This window comes from Euprymna scolopes, chromosome 45, assembly GCF_053919585.1.
Source record: "Euprymna scolopes isolate OS-2025 chromosome 45, ASM5391958v1, whole genome shotgun sequence".
Classification (NCBI taxonomy): Eukaryota; Metazoa; Mollusca; class Cephalopoda; order Sepiida; family Sepiolidae; genus Euprymna; species Euprymna scolopes.
This window is the reverse complement of record NC_136526.1, coordinates 58,671,323-58,694,332: the sequence shown is the minus strand read 5'-3', so window position 1 is coordinate 58,694,332 and position 23,010 is coordinate 58,671,323. Positions and strand designations below refer to the sequence as shown.

The following is a 23,010-nucleotide window of genomic DNA, read 5'->3' as shown; positions in this document are numbered from 1 at the left end:
TAAAACCCGCCCATTTTTGCCCGTACCTAAGTTTAACTCTTCCATTTTTATGATAAATTATTTAAATAATAGTCAAATCCTATTTTAGTTGCCTAAATTGGTTTCGACATTACACACAAACAACTTATTTTTATTAAACTATATAGTTTAGTAAAAAAAAAAAAAAAAATGAAAAACCATTATGAAAGTCATACCCCATAATTTTATTATAACCACACCTGTTCAAACTGAAACACATCACAATAGTCTTATATTAAAAACCTTGTTAAACTTTGTGATATATTTCCGTTTTTATGTTCTCGAGGACACTTGTTTATATTTAAGGTTCACAAAACTGGTAGCGGGCGTTTGTCAGATAATTCATCTCCGTCGCCCCCCCCCCCACACACACACAAACACACACATAAACAAACAAAATGAAATCACAATAAAATAAAATATTTAAATTTTCTGCGAATTTAAAGCAAAAAAAAAAAAAAAAAAAAAGAATTCACAATAAAATTAAAAAAAAAAAAAAAAATCAATTTTCTGCGAACTTGCTTTTCCGGTCGCCATCTTTAAATGTTGACTTCCACCCGTCAAACTCGTCTCGTTTAAATTAACTCATCTTATAATCGTTTCTTTGTTAAAAGCAGATTGCCAAACAAAAAGTAAGTATTTATTAATTTAATTGCTTTTGAAGCTCTTTTTTATTACATTATGATTCCCTTTGTTTTACTACAGGGGCGCGTCGAAACCATTATGATTGCCGTTGTTTTAATAGAGAAATGAGTCAACATTCCATGATTGCATATAAACGAAGAATGGTACTATAGAAATCACTCGAATCGGAATATTTATTGTTTACTTTTATTTTTAACGTTTCTTTTTTCCCCTAAGTGCCTTGAAAATTATTTGTAGGTGCTAGTGCACTTACTGATCCGCGATATTTTTTAATCGTATTTCCAAGTTCAATTAAAGTTTTATGGTATGTTTTCTTTTTATTCACTTTTAAGGTTAAAGTATAGAAGAGTTACAAAACACCCCCTCCCCATATTAAGAATGACTTTTTAAATAATAACGTTATTATTTCAACACGGATCAATAAGTGCACTAGTACCTATTCGTATATTGAAAACATCGCAATTACCTAACATATTATTACGTACTTTAACATAATCCCTAATGTCCACAATAAATGAATGGAAAAAGAAAAAAAATAACTAAAAAAAAAAAAAACGGTTTTTAGTATAATTCAGTTTAAATGAAACCTTAACATCACAAGAAGATATTTAACATGTTAAGTAAATTTTCAATGTTTATAAAAAATATTTATTTTTTGAATGAAAATGTGTAGAAATGCAGGGAAATAATTCTGACAAAAAAAAATCGACAAAAAGAAAAAGAAACTCAATTTTAATAGAGTTTTCTGCATTTATAGATATTCAGAGAATAAGAAATACAACAAATATACGGAAAAAGTTCTCGACGCCTTAAAACCAAACATTAATTGCTAGCGGCTAGCAATTAATGTTTGGTTTTAAGGCGTCGAGAACTAGCAATGCTAGCCTGCCACTGCGATTAGCCCATGAGCACCCAGTATCAGGCTGGTGTTATAAACGGCCGGTTTCAAGGCTAGATTACAATAGAGACTTTCCACCTCACAGAACAAGCATGTAATGTGTGAGTAACAGATGCACCAAACTCTCATGAACTGCAATGCCATGTTACTCAGTCTTTGTTGATAGAAACTGTAGCAGAAGTAGCAATAACTAAAATGAGGGGAAAAAGAGCTTACCTCGGGTACGTCTGTTGTGTCACCGGTTGGGGGGAAAAAAGAATTCCAAGATGGCGTCCAGAGGTTTTTATTAGCGTTTACCCCATGCAACTCTCGGAAAATCACGTTTCTTTCTCATGTGATTATGCAAATGGATAATTCCCGACCACTATAAAAGCAGGAGGCTAGAGACGAGTCGGCAGTGTCCTGCAAATTGTGTGTGTGGGTGTTTCTGGCGATTGAAGTGTGTCTTCTTTTACCACATTATCATGGACAGTAATTCCCTCTCTTCTGGAGGTGGGCGATATTGACTATTTTGAAGTTGTACTGTTGCTGACAGAACATTTATTTTTTTTTTGCCTACTACATTTTTGTTTCAAGCTATTTCGGCCCGAATATGGCAAAGGTGCGGATAAGCAGTGATATTATCAAGCCGTTCTCTGGCGAGGGAGACGTTGTAGCGTGGCTGAAAAAAGTGAGACTTGTCGCACAACTTCAGCAGGTGGATGACGTAGCGAGTCTGCTACCTTTATAACTGGAAGGCGATGCGCTGGCCCTCTACATTGAAATGGAGGAGGACGATCAAAAGAAAATAGACCAGATTGAGGCTCGATTAAAGGAGGCATTTACTGATGACGCGTTTGCAGCATATAGAAAAATAACTATGGTTAGATGGGCTGGTGAACGTGTGGATGTGTACGCCAACAAAATCAGGCAGTTGGTTGGATTTGCCGGATTCACAGGAGAAAGCTTAGAGAGACTCACAAAATTAATTTTTGTCACTGGATTCCCTGACACCATCTCAATTGCTCTTCAACAGGTGCCGAACATCAAAGCCCTGACCATGGGGGAGCTAATGTCGAGAGCGAGAATTTTGACGACGACTGGCGAACAAAATCAAGATGTGGTTGCGGCCACATGCTCACCCAACAACAGGGCCCAGAATATTCCTGTTAACGTAACCTGTTTCAAATGCAATGTTAAAGGCCACCTTGCAAGGGACTGTCGAAAACGTGGAACACGGTGTTACCGTTGCAGTGAGAGTGGACACTGGGCTCGGAACTGCTCGGGAAACGCCAGTCTCCTTCCCAACCAAGATGTGAACACGATGCTCCCGGTGATAAGCATCCATGTTGACGGGACGCGATGTTTGGCGCTTATTGATACAGGATGCTCCAGGACAATTTTACATGCAGACCGGTGCCGGTCTTGGAGAAAAACAAACGTAAATGTCAACACAATTGGTGGAATGTCCCATGCGTGCTGCGGTGTTGGAACGGTCTCTGTATCCACTGATGAAGGTGTGTCTGCCAGAGTCGATGTGTTGGTGGTGCATGGCAAGCCACTGGGATTTGACTTGCTTCTAGGGATCGACGCCATAAAAGCTCTAGGAGGTGTCGTTGTCAAGCCTACAGGATCAGTGCGGCTGGGCGCCAGGAAAAGTATTAAATGCGCAGCCATTTCTATCGATGAACCAGATTTCACTGCTACCTTTGACCATCAAAACCGAACGTGGACCGCATCGTGGAAATGGTCTGTGGACCACCCCCATGAAAGGCTGCATAATCGAGTGTCAAAGTACCCAGTGCCAGCAGAAATTCGTGAAGAATACACGCAGGAGCTCCACACCTGGATAGATAATGGTTGGCTCGTGCCATACCCAGAGGATAAATTGGGACCCCCCAAAGGTCTAATTCCCCTGATGGCTGTGATACAGCAGAACAAAGCCAAAGTGCGCCCGGTGATGGACTACCGGGAGCTAAATCATTACGTAGACGCATTTACGGCCAACGCAGATGTTTGTGCGGCTAAGCTGCGTGAGTGGAGACAAAAAGGTGCTAACGTGTCTCTACTGGACCTCAGAAGAGCATACCTACAAATCCGGGTCCATGAGACACTGTGGCCATACCAGACTGTGGAAATCGATGGGAAAAAATACTGTCTGACCCGTCTGGGGTTTGGTTTGAATGTGGCTCCCTTGATAATGAGAGCAATTGTCAGCGTAGTACTATCTCAGGAAGAAGTTATAAGCCGCGCAGCATCTGCTTACATTTATGACATTTTTGTCAATGAAGAGGTGGTGCCCGCGACCCGTGTGAGAGAACACCTTGCGCAGTTCGGGTTGGAGTGCAAGAACCCAGAGCAGTTGAAAAACGGTGCACGGGTGCTGGGTTTGGCGGTCAGGATGGAACGCAATGAACTGCGGTGGAAGCGAGGAAATGCAATTCCGGAGGCTCCCAATATTGTTACGCGATGAACAATCTTTTCCCTGTGTGGTCGACTTGTCGGGCACTTTCCGGTGTGCGGTTGGCTTCGTGTGGCTTGCGGAATACTCAGAAGGAGAGTAAGTTCGGTAATGAAGGGCTGGGATGATGAAGCAAGGGATGCCGTACTACATCGTATCATGTTCGAAACCTTAAAATCTGTGCAGCAGAATGATCCAGCACAGGGAAATTGGTGTGTGGACGGCAAAGAGCTGAATGTATAGGTCGATGCTAGCTCCCTAGCAATTGGGGCAGCCTTGGAGATGTGTGAAACTGTGTTGGAAGATGCATGTTGGCTGCGACCTGAAGATGACTCTCAACATATCAACTTGGCTGAACTGGATGCCGTATTGAAAGGCATCAATTTGGCTCTCCAGTGGCAGAGCAAGGTGCTACACATAAAGACAGATTCTGTTTGCGTATACCATTGGGTCTCGGACACGCTAACTGGAAAGGTGCAAGTACGCACCAAAGCAGCAAGCGAGATGCTTATTAGGAGGCGATTAAGCACTCTTAAAGAGCTCGTGAAAGAGTACGGGCTGACAGTGGATGTGACGCTGGTTCCATCAGCACGAAACATTGCTGACCGACTGACACGAGTGCCACAGCGGTGGTTTGAGGCAATGAAAAGGAAAAACGGTCTTGACCCAGTGATAAGCGCGGTCCACACAGACGAGCTGGATGAGAGTCAAATCATGGCTATTCACAAAGATAGTGGACATCCGGGGCTGCGACACACCACCTACTTTGTCAGGAGAAGATGTCCAACCACGACAAAAGCAACTGTCAGAACGGTCATACAGAAATGCGAGGCATGTCAGTCCATTGACCCAGCGCCAGTAAGGTGGGAAAAGGGAAAGCTGGAAGTTAACGAGAATTGGCAGAGAATTGGAATGGATATCACGCATTATGGCACCTTCCATTTTTTAACTTTAACAGACTGTGGTCCATCGCGTTTCTCCATTTGGAGGAAATTGGCAAGGCAGGACTCGGCAAGTGTGATTCATCAGTTGGAGGCAGTGTTCCTCGACCGTGGCGCGCCGCATGAACTCCTTTTAGACAATGACACAGCTTTCTGCAGCAATATGTTCCAAGCATTTGCACGTAAATAGGGAGTTCACTTGCGATTCCGTTGTGCATACGCTCAAGCCGGGAATGGCATAGCGGAGCGATGTCACCGTACAGTGAAACAAATAGCGGCTAGAGTGTGTTGTCCCATACAGGAGGCTGTCTACTGGTATAACATCACACCAAGAGACGACACATCTCCCTCCACTGCGCCTGCCAACAGGATTTATCGATACGAAGTTCGAGTAAAGGAGACCAATCTCGCAACTGCGTCCCCAGGTCCCAAGAACAGCTTTTACAAGGTTGGAGATCGCGTATGGGTCAAAAGACCGCAAAATCGATGTACCACGAGGTTCGGCAAGGGTGAGATGACTAAGGTGATCAGCCTTCAGTCGATTTTGGTGGACGGTGTGCCTCGTCACGTGAAGGATTTGCGCCCTCGCCATTATGTTGTTACATCGGAGGAAGAGGGAGACTCAGACAGTATGATGTCTTCTGAAAAGACAGAGAGTATGATGCAGGACGACGGAGAGGATTTTGAGCCGTATAATGTACATACTGAAGAAGCGGAGAAAGGACCACCCGTCTTGCCTCTACGAAGGAGTACCCGACAGAGACGAATACTGCCCCCCTGCCCTCATTGTGAAACACCGCCCATGGAGCAGACTGGTGGCAATAATGGCGATGAGGAGGATGGCAGGGAGGAAGTGCTGCCTCCGGTTCTTCGGAGAAGTACCAGACAAAGACGACTGCCCCCCTGCCCCGTTTGTGATCATGAGATCAGGGGGGAGTGTAGCAGAAGTAGCAATATCTAAAATGAGGGGAAAAAGAGCTTACCTCGGGTACGTCTGTTGTGTCACCGGTTGGGGGGAAAAGAGAATTCCAAGATGGCGTCTAGGAGTTTTTATTAGCGTTTACCCCATGCAACTCTCGGAAAATCACGTTTCTTTCTCATGTGATTATGCAAATGGATAATTCCCGGCCACTATAAAAGCAGGAGGCTAGAGATGAGTCGGCAGTGTCCTGCAAATTGTGTGTGTAGGTGTTTCTGGCGATTGAAGTGTGTCTTCTTTTACCACGGTTATCACGGACAGTAATTCCCTCTCTTCTGGAGGTGGGCGATATTGACTATTTTGAAGTTGTACTGTTGCTGACAGAACATTTATTTTTTTTTTGCCTACTACATTTTTGTTTCTACTGGCAAGCGTTTCCAGAAGAAAGAGAGAATGTAGCAGACTGTGAATACTCCTATCAGTTAAACAATTCATTCACATGAGCACACTATCATAACAAAATTGGGTGAATAATTGCAGTGTTAGAAAGAGAACTTTGATGAACTGCTTTATCACTTTGCTTTTGTGGTGAATTTGGCTGTGTCTCAAGATGAGGAATATGAATTTAACACTGCACTGAGCAGTGGCTTGGTCCCCACCAGTTTGGCAAATAACAAGCAAGGTCCTGAATAGAAGCGTGTACTTTATCCCAACCATCAGCAATAGAGCTGAGGTGCTCTCGTTCATATCAGACAAAGCTAAACCCTTTGCAAAGAACTTTGCAGGTAATTCTATCGTATGCAACCAGGGCTGCCCTTTCCTGCCCCATATTTCTTTCTGTGTCTGAAAACATGCTATGTGCAAAGTTGCTGAACTAATCCAAAACCTTGATTCTAATGAAGTAACTGGCCCTGATAGCATTCAAATTATACAGCTGAAAAACTTCAACCAGAACTACCTCCCATGCTTACAAAGCTGTTTAAGTGTCGTCTTAAGAAAAATTTATTTTCAACACCCTGGAAAATCTCATCAGTATATTCGGTATTTAAAAAATCAGGTGATCGGTTATGTTTCTCTCAATCAGTCTCCTGTGCAGTATAAGTAAGAAAGAGAACTTTAACACACTGCTTTATCACCTTGCTCTTGTGAATGGGGTTGTGGCTCAAGATGAGGAATATGAAGGTAACATCGCACAGAATAGATGGAGAGATGTCCAGCATCAATTGCAAATAAGCCCTCGTTAAACTGTATACAACCAAATTCTCTCTGATTCTCCCTCCTCTGATCTTAAGCACATAGTGCAATGGGGAAAGAGGTTGCTGGTTAATTTTAATGCATCTAAAACAAGGGTTCTATCTTTACATCATCTATGCATTGATCCTTGGTATCAATTGAAATGAATGGCTCTCATTTTTGGGAGGCTCCAAGTTTTGACAAGCTTCTGGGTTTGACCTTTATCCCTGATAAACATGTATCCCTGATGGAACATGTACATAAAATCTCTTGCCAAGGCTGCTGAAAAAATGGTGGGAACATTCTACTGCTCCAGTAGATATTTCCCTGCTGATGCAATTCTCTACCTATATAAGTGCCAAGTACATCTAAGGATGGAGTACTGTTCCCACATCCGGCCAGAAACTTCTAGAAACACTTTATCCTGCCTTGACAAAGTTACAAATAAACTTCATAGTATAGTGGAGAACTGCATTTTCTCTTATAAATATCTGTCCCTAATCATTACCTCTGTATTACATGTACCAAATATATAACCCCAGCTATACAACAAATTAATTTTATTTGATGTTAAATTGATTTTATTTCATGTTAAATTGATTTTATTTCATGTTAAATTTATTTTATTTAATGTTTAATTGATTTTATTTCATGTTTAATGGATTCAATATCATGTTTACTTGATTCAATTTCATGTTTAATTAATTCAATTTTATGTTTAATTGATTTTATTACATGTTTAATGGATTCAATTTCATATTATATTTCTGAATTTTTTATATTTTTCGAAATACTGTTTCAATTTTGAGCATTTTCTCGTTTGGAAGATTTTACCTTTAACCTTCGCTATATGTATCTATCTTGAACTTGTTAATCTTTCTGTTGAACTAGAAAATCTGTACTGAATTTTATGAAATCTCAAAAGTTCATTTTATAGAAAGAAAATCAGAAACCACGATTGTCATTACGTGACCCTATTGAGATAGCTTAAATTCCTACAGGAAGATAGTCATTGTACTATAATGCCGCATTGACAGGCCATAAATGTTAATGTAGACATTGGTTACCTCCCTTGCTTCAGTTACATGGTTACCTCCCTTGCTTGTGGTGATATAAATAGGAGTCGGTCATCTTGGTTTAGTCAGTTCGTTCGTACAGTTTAGACAGACTACAAGTGTCTCAACAATAAAGTCTATATCTGCAGTGTTTGTTATATAATATAAAACTATAAAATCTTCAATGTTTATTCCATAATCAGGAAATGTTTTTCATGAAATGAAAATTAGAATAACTACCATTACTTTATATGTGTTTAAAATTAATATTTTTTTAATTACTGACTATATCATTATTCTACAATTTTTTTGGAAACAATTTGTTTTTGCTTTATCAAATAATAATGTAATAAAAATTTATTAGCTAGTGAATATTACAATAAACTGACCATTTGATAATATACAACCTTTCATACATTGCCTTACGAAAATGCAGCCAGACACACAATCTTACAATAATATTTTTTAAGCTCCTATTTAATGTCACTGATTTTCTAGTGTTATTCAGCCGCCTTCCATGCTTTATACTGGCTTCACTCTGAGGAAGAGAGGCCAGTGGTGATGGATTTTTTAAAACCGACCTCACTGACGCTTCTATAAACATCTTTTGGCAAAAAGGTTCATGATATATATAATAGCTACCAAGTAACAAACCTGAAGTACATATGGAAGTGTTTTCCGACTGCTTTATTTGCTCAGAACAGTCTTATAGTTATTTGCCCGAATAACCATCTTTTGCAAGGGAATCCAATCATTGCCTCATAGCATGATCTTATAATAGATATACACATTAAGCTAGGACATCCTAAAAAACATTAAATGTAGCTGATAGCTTGATACTTTGAATTTGGATGAATCTGTGAATAAAACTGTATCTGTAACCATTGTACCATTGTGCTTTTTGAGAGATTCCTTTCTTATAAATGTGCTTCAGTCCATTGAAAACTCCTCGGATGCACTCAGAGTTTGTTTCACTGCTGATGTCATTAATTGATTTTTGTCAGACAATTTTGACCTTTTGAGTCAGATCAGTAAAAGATATTGCATGGTGATATTTTAAAGATCTGCTTGTGCATCAGACCCATTAATTATTCAGTGGCGATGGATTATTAAAAATGATCTCACTGGCGTAGTCTATCAAATTCTCTTGGCCAAAAATTTATGAAATAGTATGATATTGTAACCCCTTTCATATGAATATGTGTATACTACCTAGTGCATGTTCGAGCTGCCAGGATCAGAGACAGCTCTGAAGGGAGTTAATGTGCCAAGTGTTCAGTGACCTGTTGCTAAAAGGATATTTGGAAAAACTTGTTGACGATATGTACTATGGTGGTATCGGTGTTGTGGACCTCTCCTCAATTTGACACAGACTCCAGGCCCCTTTGTCTTAGAACAATTTAGCTAGCAAAACTATAATATGCCTGAAACAAACATGCATTTTTAGTGGATGTGGTCTAAAGAAGCCTTGTTAGATCGACCCCACTTAATCACTACACTAAACTCCTATTAGCCTCCTGACAGTGAGGAACCTATGAGCAATCACTGGTGAATACAACATCTTAAAGTATGCCGTTCAAAACTGTTTTCACTTCCTTAGCCTTTTAGATGAACTCACAATGGTAAATGAGTCATAGGTCGCAGCTAAGTGGTCCCAACGACTTGTGAGAATTCTTTACCAATGCTCATAAGCACTTGACATTGGCAAAATTATTCACATACTCCGTTGTGCCTACCAGTTAGGAATTGTGACTTGCATCTGTAAATAAACATGGAAATATACCTAAAACAAATGGCCAGGTATCAGAAGAACACAGGCACACCTGATGCAGGGAACTCGTCCTTCAAACCAAATTACCAACATGAAGTACATATGACAGTGTCTCCAGACTGCTTCATTGGCTCAAGACGACCTTATAGTTGTTCGCCAAAATGATTGATCATTGCCTCACAACATACTTTCATGATAGCAATACACATTAAGCTACAACACCTTACCAAACACTAAATGCAACCCATATTTTCATGCTTTGGACTTGGATAAATCTGTGAATGAAATTGTTCATGTTTTTGACCAATGTGATTCTTTGAAAATTTCTTTACTTACAGATGCACTCAGTCGAGTGCAAACTCCCTGTATATTTATCCTATATCTGTGTTGACTATATCTGATTACTGAAAACATAATGTTCGGATTAGCTAATGTTTTCATTATATTTGATTACTGAAAACATAATATACGGATTAACTAATGTTTTGACTATATCTGATTACTGAAAACATAATGTATGGATTAAGGAAGGAACAGAATATTATATCGATTAGAATGTTTGGAGGAAAGCTTTCAATTATGATGTTGCTGATTTTAGAGTGACGTAATATTGAAATAGATATTGTAAATCTCATGAGCAAGAAAATCAATTGAATGTTTTCGATTATAAATTTTTGATTATTAATAATCACTTAATAATATCTGAAGATTTTTGGCTTTTGGTTTGATTTATTGCATATCAATTATTTTTATGTAGAATTTGTATAATTTATTTTTTTTCTTCACAGGTAAGAGTTGCAGTGGATAATAAACTAATAATTAACATGAAAGAATATTTTATCCTTCTGAACTGAGATTATCACTACTTTACCATTAAAAATTTTGATGAATCAACTTGAAGAAATCAAATACAACTGAAGAACATATGTTGATGAACACACATTGGAGTTGATTTGGAGACATTGAAAACGAATGTTAATCCTGTAGGAAAATTAACTAAAGATTTTCAGTAAGGAGTTTAAAGAGATCACCACTTCTGAGAAAGCTTATTTTTTTAAATGTTTGCCAATTAACTTTTTGCTATGAAAATATAATATTGGAGAAAAAGTGTGGTAAAGCATTTTCAACCAACTCTCAGGTTAAATGTTGCTTAAACATATAAAAGACTCATTTATTGTTTTGAGAAGTGTTTAAAGAATAACACGCTGACACAACACATGTGACGTGTGTGATATTGCATCTTCAAATTATTCTTAAACTAACGAGCACTTGCAAACACGTACAAAAGTGATACATTATTCTTGTGAAGTGTGTGACAAAGCATTTGCAAGCAAATCTTATGCTGCAATACACATGTGAAGAATAAACACGGGAGAGAAAACTTCATATCGAAATGTGTGATAAAACATTTTTAACAAATGCTGAATTAAAATCACCCATTAGAACACACTCTGAAGAGAAATCTTTTTATTGCGGTGTTTGTGGTTCCAGATTTTCAAAGAAACACAATGCTAACGACCATGTGCGAAATCACTCAGGAGAAAACCCTCATTCTTGTGAGGTGTGTGGAAAAACATTTACACATATAGCTAATGCTATTGTGCACATGCGAAGAACACACCCTGGAGTAAAACCCAATTTATATAAAATTTGTCGTAAAACATTTTCAACTAAAGATGCTGTAAAATCGCACATGCAAACACACACTGAAGGAGACCCTCATTCATGTAAAATTTGTCGTAAAACATTTTCAACTAAAGATGCCATAAAATCACACATGCAAACACACACTTGTAGAGTGTGTGGTAAATCATTTGCACATCAAACTTATACCATGCAAACATACACTGGAAGGAAATCTTATTTTTGTAACGGGTGTGGTGGAGCGGTTGCACCAAAAAATCATATAATAGTACTGTCCTTAAGAGAACAACGAGGATTCTGGTGAATATACCTTGTGAACCAAGCGCAGGATATTTCGTTTGGAATAACTAAACTAATGGAGAACATTTACCATCGGGTAGAATGCCCCATCCACAGCAAAATAAAAGTGATAAGAAAAATAAATCAAGAAACTTTTTCATGTGAAGCATGTGGTAAAACATTTACGTATCAAGCATGTGATAAAACATGTATCAAGCATGTGGTAAATCATTTACATGTCAAGCAAAACATTACAACACTGGAGGAGAGAACTTAGATGCCTACTAGAAAATATTTTAGTTTTTCTGTACAAGGTTAGTCATGACAACCTGCCATGAGGATATTTTCCATTTCAATTAAATACTGATTAAATTTTCAAATCACGTAGTATTCGCTGGCTAAATAAGATCGTCTTGGTATGTTAATGTCCCTAATGATGGAGGTTTGAACAGAGCTGAAAGGGAGAAACAGACCAAATATAAAGGTCTCATCTATGATATGAAAAGAAACTGGAATCTTAAGGAGATATCAATCATACTATTATAGACTATTATAGGTCGTGCAGGGCTTACTAAGAAGAACTTGGAGTTCTACCTAACAAATATTCCTTGAGAACCAAGTGCAAGAGAAATTCAGACAATTGCACATAAGTGAAACAGCAAGAATGATAAAAAGAGCTCTCGGTTGGTTTCAATAAAAAGTAGGGAAATGTTGGCAGCTGGTTTGATTGCCCCATACCCAGCATTACAATTTTCAAAGAAATAAAATGAAAAAAAAAAGTGAAAATTGGGCTTAAGAGAACAAAAAGTAAAGCATTTTCAACCAACTCTTGGGTTGCTTACACATATAAAAAACTCATTGTTTTCATGAAGTGTGTGGAAGAGCATGTTCACCCAGTTTTAGTTTAAAGAATAACACACTGACACAACACATGTGACGTGTGTGGTATTGCATCTTCAAAATATTCTTAAACTAACGAGCACTTGCAAACACGCACAAAAGGGATACATTATTCTTGTAAAGTGTGTGACAAAGCATTTGCAAGCAAATTTTATGCTGCAATACACATGCGAAGAATAAACACTGGAGAGAAAACTTCATAGTGAAATGTGTGATAAAACATTTTTAACCAATGCTGAATTAAAATCACCCATTAGAACACACTCTGAAGAGAAATCTTTTTATTGCGATGTTTGTGATTCCAGATTTTCAAAGAAACACAATGCTAAAGACCACGTGCGAAATCACTCAGGAGAAAACCCTCATTCTTGTGAGGTGTGTGGAAAAACATTTACGCATATAGCTAATGATATTGTGCACATGCGAAGAACACACCCTGGAGTAAAACCCAATTTATATAAAATTTGTCGTAAAACATTTTCAACTAAAGATGCCGTAAAATCACACATGCAAACACACACTGAAGGAGACCCTCATTCATGTAAAATTTGTCGTAAAACATTTTCAACTAAAGATGCCATAAAATCACACATGCAAACACACACTTGTAGAGTGTGTGGTAAATCATTTGCACATCAAACTTATACCATGCAAACATACACTGGAAGGAAATCTTATTCTTGTAACGGGTGTGGTGGAGCGGTTGCACCAAAAATTCATGTAATAGTACTGTGCTTAAGGGAACAACGAGGATTCTGGTTAATATACCTTGTGAACCAAGCGCAGGATATTTCGTTTGGAATAACTAAACTAATGGAGAACATTTACCATCGGGTAGAATGACACATCCACAGCAAAATAAAATTGATAAGAAAAATAAAACAAGAAACTTTTTACTTGTGAAGCATGTGGTAAAACATTTACGTATCAAGCATGTGGTAACACAATTATGTATCGACGATGCCCATGTGAACACGCACTGAGGAGAAACCTCATTACTGTGAATTATGTGATCTTCAATTTCAACGAATAATACTTAAAAAAAAATTAAAACACTGGAGAAGAAAACTTAGATGCCTACTAGACAATATTTTAGTTTCTCTGTACAAGGTTAGTCAGGACAATCTGCGATGAGGATATTTTCCATTTCAATTAAATACTGATTAAATTTTCAAATCACGTAGTATTCGCTGGCTAAATAAGATCGTCTTGGTATGTTAATGTCCCTAATGATGGAGGTTTGAACAGAGCTGAAAGGGAGAAACAGACCAAATATAAAGGTCTCATCTATGATATGAAAAGAAACTGGAATCTTAAGGAGATATCAATCATACTATTATAGACTATTATAGGTCGTGCAGGGCTTACTAAGAAGAACTTGGAGTTCTACCTAACAAATATTCAATTCAAGACAATTGCACATAAGTTAAGCAGCGAGGATGATAAAAAGAGCTCTTGGTTGGTTTCAATAAAAAGCAGGGAAATGTTGGCAGCTGGTTTAATTGCTTCATACCCAGCATTACAATTTTCAAAGAAAGAAAATAAAAAAAGTGAAAATTGAGCTTTAGAGAACAAAGAGGATACTAAAAGAGCTCTCGGCTGGAATCACTTAAAAGCAGGGAATGTTCGCAACTGGTTTGGCTCCTTATATCCAGCATTACTATTTTAAAGAAAGAAAATTGCAAAAAGAAAAAAAAAGGTGTAAATGTTGGGATCTTCATTTTCTACAACTTCTACTTTAAAAAACATGAAACACACTTGAATATCTACTAGACAATATCCTCGAGTGTCTACTGTACAAGGTTAGGAAAACCTGTCACAAGGATATTTTTTCATTTCAAGAAAACCCTGACTAAATATTCCACAAATCACATAGTATTTGCTCCCTAAATAAGATCGGCTTGGTATGCATAACCAACACTAGCTTTTATAAAGATAGACGATAACAATTTTTGAATGCAGTAAGACCCATTAGGCCACAAGAAAGGAATACTGCATATTTAAATGTTCAACTGGACAGAAGAAAATTATTTTCCTAACTTCTAATAACTTTGTAATACAATGCAAAGTATTTGTAGGATAATCCAATGCTAAAAAGCTATTCTTTTGATATATGTGGCAAAGCATTTGCAGTCAAATCCAATGCTTCACATGAAGACGTTCGAATCTTTAGTAAAGATATGAGAACATCTTACTCTAACGATAACACATTCTGCTGCCAGTAATAAATCTCTTTAACTTCTTACATACTCAGTAGGAGGAAAAAGAAGCAAAGTATCAACTCTATTTGAAGTCATTGTCTGTCTTGGACGTAAGGGCTTACAATTTGGGACTGTTCATGCGACATGGGAAAAATCTTGGTTTATGTCACATTTAAACTTAGTATCTAAATAAAGTTTGGGACGCAGGAGCAGGAAGGGAATTCCTAAGTCTAGCTGTCTGAACGATGATATTTAGAGTAGAAAACTTTTGGCAGTTAGGAACCTCTTTAGTGGAGGGGTTTGATTATGTTGCTAAGAGGTTTTGTCGGGGGGGGGGTATGTATGTTTACGTAGCACAAGTGAAATGAATTAATAAGACCACATTCCATTAAAATATTGTAAAACAGACACAGTGTGCAATAGCGATGGGACAGAGGTTGGAGCTCTGTTGACAGTGTCAGACCTATTAGCTTGGAGACTCTTCCTTGACATGTCAAAGAAAGAGAGACTAGCAGTAAATGCACCAGCCCAGATGTGGCAATAATGTTCCATGTTTGTGTGAATGTTGGCTTTGTAAAGGGACACGATACTCTCCAGTGTGTATAATCTTCTAGCACAACAGAGGGAATGCACCTTCTTTACAGCAGCTTTCATGATGTTCTCGGTGAATTTGTTCCAGTTCATATTTCCTGTGAATAACAAGCCGAGTCTTATTAGTCATGGATATCAGTGGTTGGAAGGCTTCTTGTATTTCTTAAACGAGATCAGCTTAATCTGAGAAGCATTAAATGTTACTATGTATTTACTGCCCCACTACAGTTTAGATGGTTTCTAAGGATTTTACTATTATCTAAAATTTGCGGATATCCATTTTTCTCTCGTACCTGATCTCATTGTCAAATATTTGAACACAACATTATTAGGGAGATCGTTAATGAATATCTGGAATAATAGTGACAAAAGGACCGACCCCTGAGACAGTCCTACATTAATGTTACGCTGTTTGGATGTATGTCCATTAAGAACAACCTGGATAGCCCTGTTGTTTAAAAGAATCTAATTATATGTAATATTCGTCCAGTTATGTTGTGTGATTCAATTTTGATTAAAATCTTTTCATGCTGTGGTGACAATTGAGCAGGTCAGTCTTTTCACCAGAATTCTTTTACAGTGTTACCATAGAGGCCATATTCCAGTTATTTGGGAAGCAATGTTCAGCAATGCATTTGTTGCAAAGTTTGGAAATTACACGGTCTATCTAAGCTGAGCATTTCTTAGTATAGTAGGATAAGATGAGGCCCACAAGCTTTGCATGTGTCTAAGTTGTTTTACGATATTGTAGACATGTGATATGTGAGTTTTAGATAATTAAACATAGCTTCACTCTGCTTAGCACTGCGAGATACTTTTAACTACATGACAGATGAGATAAACTAAGAGATTTATAAGGTGGGAGACAATGCGTTATTTTTTGAAGAACCATGAATAAATGCACGATCTTAAAACCATGTCTAAACAACTTGAGATGAACGTGAACAACACTGTAGAAACAACACGCTACGATACCAAACAATTCCATCGATACAACCCCCCAAATACCTGAAAAAGTCCATTGAAACGACATAATACCAGGGTAACCTCGATAGTCACTGAACGACTCTAGCGTCGGCTTTCTAAAGCTACTTTACCAACACATTTTTTCCGATAGGTGGTCTCGACTAACACATTGACCCACAATCCTGAAAAACTCTGTTGACACATTGACAATTTCTGAGCGCTTTTGCTCGTCACATCCAGTTTCTTTTTTCTTTTCAATGATGTTTTTGATTTAAAGGAAAAATAATTTTCGATTTGTAAAGTAAAAAATTAATTTTTCAGTTTCTAACAAACAAGTTAATTATCGAATAAATTGGAAAATAACTTCTTTAAAATTGACAAAAAGTATTTCAAGACAAATTACCTCCTTAGTTGTTGAGAAGCCAATGTCTAAATTGTCTTATCAAGGATGATTGTTATTATAATTATAAACAAAATATTAAATGTGTAATTTGAGTTAAAATTTCAATTTCGTTTTCAGATAAACAACATGAGGTCAAATCTGGTGACCATTTTTAGATTAGCTTATTCACATAACGTTGACACATGTCAAGTGTGCTTTTCTCAATATTAGATGATTAAAGCTGAATCGATTTTAAAATAAAATGATGAATTAAAATTATTTTTTGTTATCACTATTATTACTATTATTATTACTTTATAATTATTTCATTGTATTCTCATCACAGTATATTATTCTCTATTTTTATCCTTTAACTCTCATTCCCAAAATTATCTTCTGCCTTTATTATACTACTAGCAGGGCCCGTGTACTGGCGTTGCCTGGTTGAAGTATGGCCCCACCCCACCTGTAAAAAGAAAGACAAACTACTATTGTATTGGGAGCCACTAATGTATAATAAAATAGGAGATACCGGCTCCCAGGGCCAAAAAAAATGTATCGTGCAAAAGTAAGAATGAGAAACCCATTCTTAACATAGAGATTTGATTATGTGCTGTGAATATCTGTGCTTTCACCTAACGTGTCCAATAAAAATAGGGTAGTGTGGCCTATTAGATAGCAGCTGTTACTGTCTGCCTGTAATGTATATTGAAAATAAAAGAATGAACTAAAAAGTATAAAACAACAAAAACAATATGGCAGACCTGAAGAATGATTCCTGTCGCCTTTAGATTTTTAAAGTTTCTTGTAATTTTTCCGGCGATTATCATCGAGTACAGGCTTATTTTTCAAAAGAAAAAATAAATTAAAGTATTTTAAATGACTGTTAGAGTCAGGGATCAATTTTTAATGATAATGTATTATATAAAATAATATTACTGGCATTCATACTTTGTTGTCTATCACCTATCATCTGATGTGAAGCATTAAGCTTGGAAATGCCTCACATAAAGTTATTTGATTACGCCTTTGGTTTTATTTGTTTATTTAAACCTGATAAATAAACCTATATGCAACAGCATATATTTTTCTATTGTCAATATCTTTCCCTATCTAAGCTCTACCTATGATTTGATTTTTATTATATTGCAAAATCTCCATTTAAAGAATCTTATATTTCATTAACCCTTTTATTATATATATATATATATATATATATATATATATATATATATATATATATATATATATATATATGTGTGTGTGTGTGTGTGTGTGTGTGTATATCAGAATAATGAAATGCAATAAATCTACTGGTATGCAAATCCAGTGGTTATCGGTCTTACAAAATATAATTGGATGTAACTATTTTATTATATATATATATATATATATATATATATATATATATATATATATATATAATGCAATAAACCTAATGGTATGATGATTGGTCTTACAAAATATTGGATTTAATTGGTCTTACAAAATATTATTGGATGTAATATTTTATATAAGAAAACCCCAGCTAAATGAAAATTGCTCAATATACCAGATAGAGCAAATAAATCATAATTTAGGAATTTAAATTCTATGATTTGAAAATGGTTAAATTTCAAATCTAGAAGTTTTATTCTATGCAAAACAAAGAATACAATTTAATAAGTATATTTCCTTAACTCATGAGTTTTCGATGTTTACTCATCTCTTGAGAGGAAAAATATTAGAAAATATTAAGTAATTACAATACGCATTAGGTCTTTTTCCCTCCCTGCTAGCAAAAACTCTCACTTCATTTCCCATACAATTTGGATCTGAAGTCCAATATCCTTTTTTTTTTCATTCTGCATCAATATCTAATTTCCCTTATTCTGTGATTATATTCAAAAACTTTTATAATTTTCTGTATTTATTACCTTTAGCGAAACTCGGTAAGTCAATCAATTTAATTATCACAGATCATTTATTTTTCATGCCTTCCAGTCTCTCTACTCATTGCAGTAACATTATTTTATCCAAGCATATTTTATCATGTCTAGAACAGTTTACCATTCACTACATCTACGCCAGTTTCGACACGGTTGTGCAAGATTTCTATCAATCTTTCTCCTCCTTGCCTAGTTACATGCAGCCCTTTCTCTCTCTCGCTCTCTTAATGCATACATGTCCTTTCCGTCACAGTAAACTCATACCTTGTTATTTCTATTTTATTTTCTGGTTTTTTATCTAATTCACCAATAAATATTCGTACTTACCTTCAACGAAATGCGTTTGTTTTGTTTTGGGTGGGTTTGAGTTTAACTGGCTGTCTGAAACAATGTGTCGACAGGCATTTTGCCGAGGGCAGCTCAATGATAAAAGACATTTTAAAAGCAAATGAAACAACATGGCAATAAATAATCAGCGAAATATACACAAGAAACGCAATTAAATAAAAAGGACAAAATTAGGTGTCAACCATTTATAATATTTGCTAATATTTTTCCTACATTTATTTTAATCGGAATCAGTGAATTTAATAAAAAATAATATATTTTTTTAGATTTTAAACTACGAGTAAAACTAAAATCCATACAACACCATACAAGTGCATTTTCATTTCTGAAAATATATGCACATTTTACAAGAACGTTTATTCCGACCTCTTACCTCACCACAAAATCTCTATAGCTTAAATATTTAAAGATTAAAAAGAATTTTAACCGGAAATTTTAAGAAAATCAGTAATTGTATCGAATTTAAAAAAAAATATTGGGATCGTCCCATCACTAATAAACACATTTTAATTCGTTCTAAATGATACCCCTTAACGAATTCTACAAAAAAAGAATATCTTTGTAAAATAAGATGCAATCAGCAGGGACACCCGACGTTGTCCAGTATTTGATGAGGATCAACGAATGTTTCATACTGTACATTTATTTTAATCGAGATCAGTGATATTGATCATTTTTCAATCAAATTGATTGAATTCCTGCTTTTGTGTTAAGACACAACGCGATATTCTGGGGGAAAGCTTCACGTGACTCCATGCAGTCACTTAATTTATAATATATTGCAGTCACTTAATTTATAATATATTGCAGTCACTTAATTTATAATATATTGCAGTAACTTAGTTTATAATATATTGCAGTCACTTAATTTATAATATATTGCAGTCACTTAATTTATAATATATTGCAGTCACTTAGTTTATAATATATTGCAGTCACTTAATTTATAATATATTGCAGTCACTTAATTTATAATATATTGCAGTCACTTAGTTTATAATATATTGCAGTCACTTAATTTATATATTGCAGTCACTTAATTTATAATATATTGCAGTCACTTAATTTATAATATATTGCAGTCACTTAGTTTATAATATGTTGCAGTCACTTAATTTATAATATATTGCAGTCACTTAGTTTATAATATGTTGCAGTCACTTAATTTATAATATATTGCAGTCACTTAATTTATAATATATTGCAGTCACTTAGTTTATAATATATTGCAGTCACTTAATTTATAATATATTGCAGTCACTTAATTTATAATATATTGCAGTCACTTAATTTATAATATATTGCAGTCACTTAATTTATAATATATTGCAGTCACTTAGTTTATAATATATTGCAGTCACTTAATTTATAATATATTGCAGTCACTTAATTTATAATATATTGCAGTCACTTAATTTATAATATATTGCAGTCACTTAATTTATAATATATTACAGTCACTTAGTTTATAATATGTTGCAGTCACTTAGTTTATAATATGTTGCAGTCACTTAATTTATAATATATTGCAGTCACTTAGTTTATAATATATTGCAGTCACTTAGTTTATAATATATTGCAGTCACTTAATTTATAATATATTGCAGTCACTTAGTTTATAATATATTGCAGTCACTTAATTTATAATATATTGCAGTCACTTAATTTATAATATATTGCAGTCACTTAATTTATAATATATTGCAGTCACTTAGTTTATAATATATTGCAGTCACTTAATTTATAATATATTGCAGTCACTTAGTTTATAATATATTGCAGTCACTTAATTTATAATATATTGCAGTCACTTAATTTATAATATATTGCAGTCACTTAATTTATAATATATTGCAGTCACTTAGTTTATAATATGTTGCAGTCACTTAATTTATAATATATTGCAGTCACTTAGTTTATAATATGTTGCAGTCACTTAATTTATAATATATTGCATTCACTTAATTTATAATATATTGCAGTCACTTAATTTATAATATATTGCAGTCACTTAGTTTATAATATATTGCATTCACTTAATTTATAATATATTGCAGTCACTTAATTTATAATATATTGCAGTCACTTAATTTATAATATATTGCAGTCACTTAATTTATAATATATTGCAGTCACTTAATTTATAATATATTGCAGTCACTTAGTTTATAATATATTGCAGTCACTTAATTTATAATATATTGCAGTCACTTAATTTATGATATATTGCAGTCACTTAATTTATAATATATTGCAGTCACTTAGTTTATAATATGTTGCAGTCACTAAGTTTATAATATGTTGCAGTCACTTAATTTATAATATATTGCAGTCACTTAGTTTATAATATATTGCAAGCACTTAGTTTATAATATATTGCAGTCACTTAATTTATAATATATTGCAGTCACTTAGTTTATAATATGTTGCAGTCACTTAATTTATAATATATTGCAGTCACTTAGTTTATAATATGTTGCAGTCACTTAATTTATAATATATTGCAGTCACTTAATTTATAATATATTGCAGTCACTTAATTTATAATATATTGCAGTCACTTAATTTATAATATATTGCAGTCACTTAGTTTATAATATATTGCAGTCACTTAATTTATAATATATTGCAGTCACTTAATTTATAATATATTGCAGTCACTTAATTTATAATATATTGCAGTCACTTAATTTATAATATATTGCAGTCACTTAGTTTATAATATATTGCAGTCACTTAATTTATAATATATTGCAGTCACTTAATTTATAATATATTGCAGTCACTTAATTTATAATATATTGCAGTCACTTAATTTATAATATATTACAGTCACTTAGTTTATAATATGTTGCAGTCACTTAGTTTATAATATGTTGCAGTCACTTAATTTATAATATATTGCAGTCACTTAGTTTATAATATATTGCAGTCACTTAGTTTATAATATATTGCAGTCACTTAATTTATAATATATTGCAGTCACTTAGTTTATAATATATTGCAGTCACTTAATTTATAATATATTGCAGTCACTTAATTTATAATATATTGCAGTCACTTAATTTATAATATATTGCAGTCACTTAGTTTATAATATATTGCAGTCACTTAATTTATAATATATTGCAGTCACTTAGTTTATAATATATTGCAGTCACTTAATTTATAATATATTGCAGTCACTTAATTTATAATATATTGCAGTCACTTAGTTTATAATATGTTGCAGTCACTTAATTTATAATATATTGCAGTCACTTAGTTTATAATATGTTGCAGTCACTTAATTTATAATATATTGCATTCACTTAATTTATAATATATTGCAGTCACTTAATTTATAATATATTGCAGTCACTTAGTTTATAATATATTGCATTCACTTAATTTATAATATATTGCAGTCACTTAATTTATAATATATTGCAGTCACTTAATTTATAATATATTGCAGTCACTTAATTTATAATATATTGCAGTCACTTAATTTATAATATATTGCAGTCACTTAGTTTATAATATATTGCAGTCACTTAATTTATAATATATTGCAGTCACTTAATTTATGATATATTGCAGTCACTTAATTTATAATATATTGCAGTCACTTAGTTTATAATATGTTGCAGTCACTAAGTTTATAATATGTTGCAGTCACTTAATTTATAATATATTGCAGTCACTTAGTTTATAATATATTGCAAGCACTTAGTTTATAATATATTGCAGTCACTTAATTTATAATATATTGCAGTCACTTAGTTTATAATATATTGCAGTCACTTAATTTATAATATATTGCAGTCACTTAGTTTATAATATGTTGCAGTCACTTAATTTATAATATA

General features: G+C 34.6%; 1 long non-coding RNA gene across 1 annotated transcript; it reads left to right on the top strand.

Annotated features, from left to right (window-relative positions):
- Positions 1-528: 528 nt before the first annotated feature.
- LOC145269777 (uncharacterized) lies at positions 529-15,138 on the top strand. Its single transcript, XR_013865237.1, has 2 exons — positions 529-650; positions 10,709-15,138. It is a non-coding gene; the product is annotated as an uncharacterized LOC145269777 (long non-coding RNA).
- Positions 15,139-23,010: the final 7,872 nt, after the last annotated feature.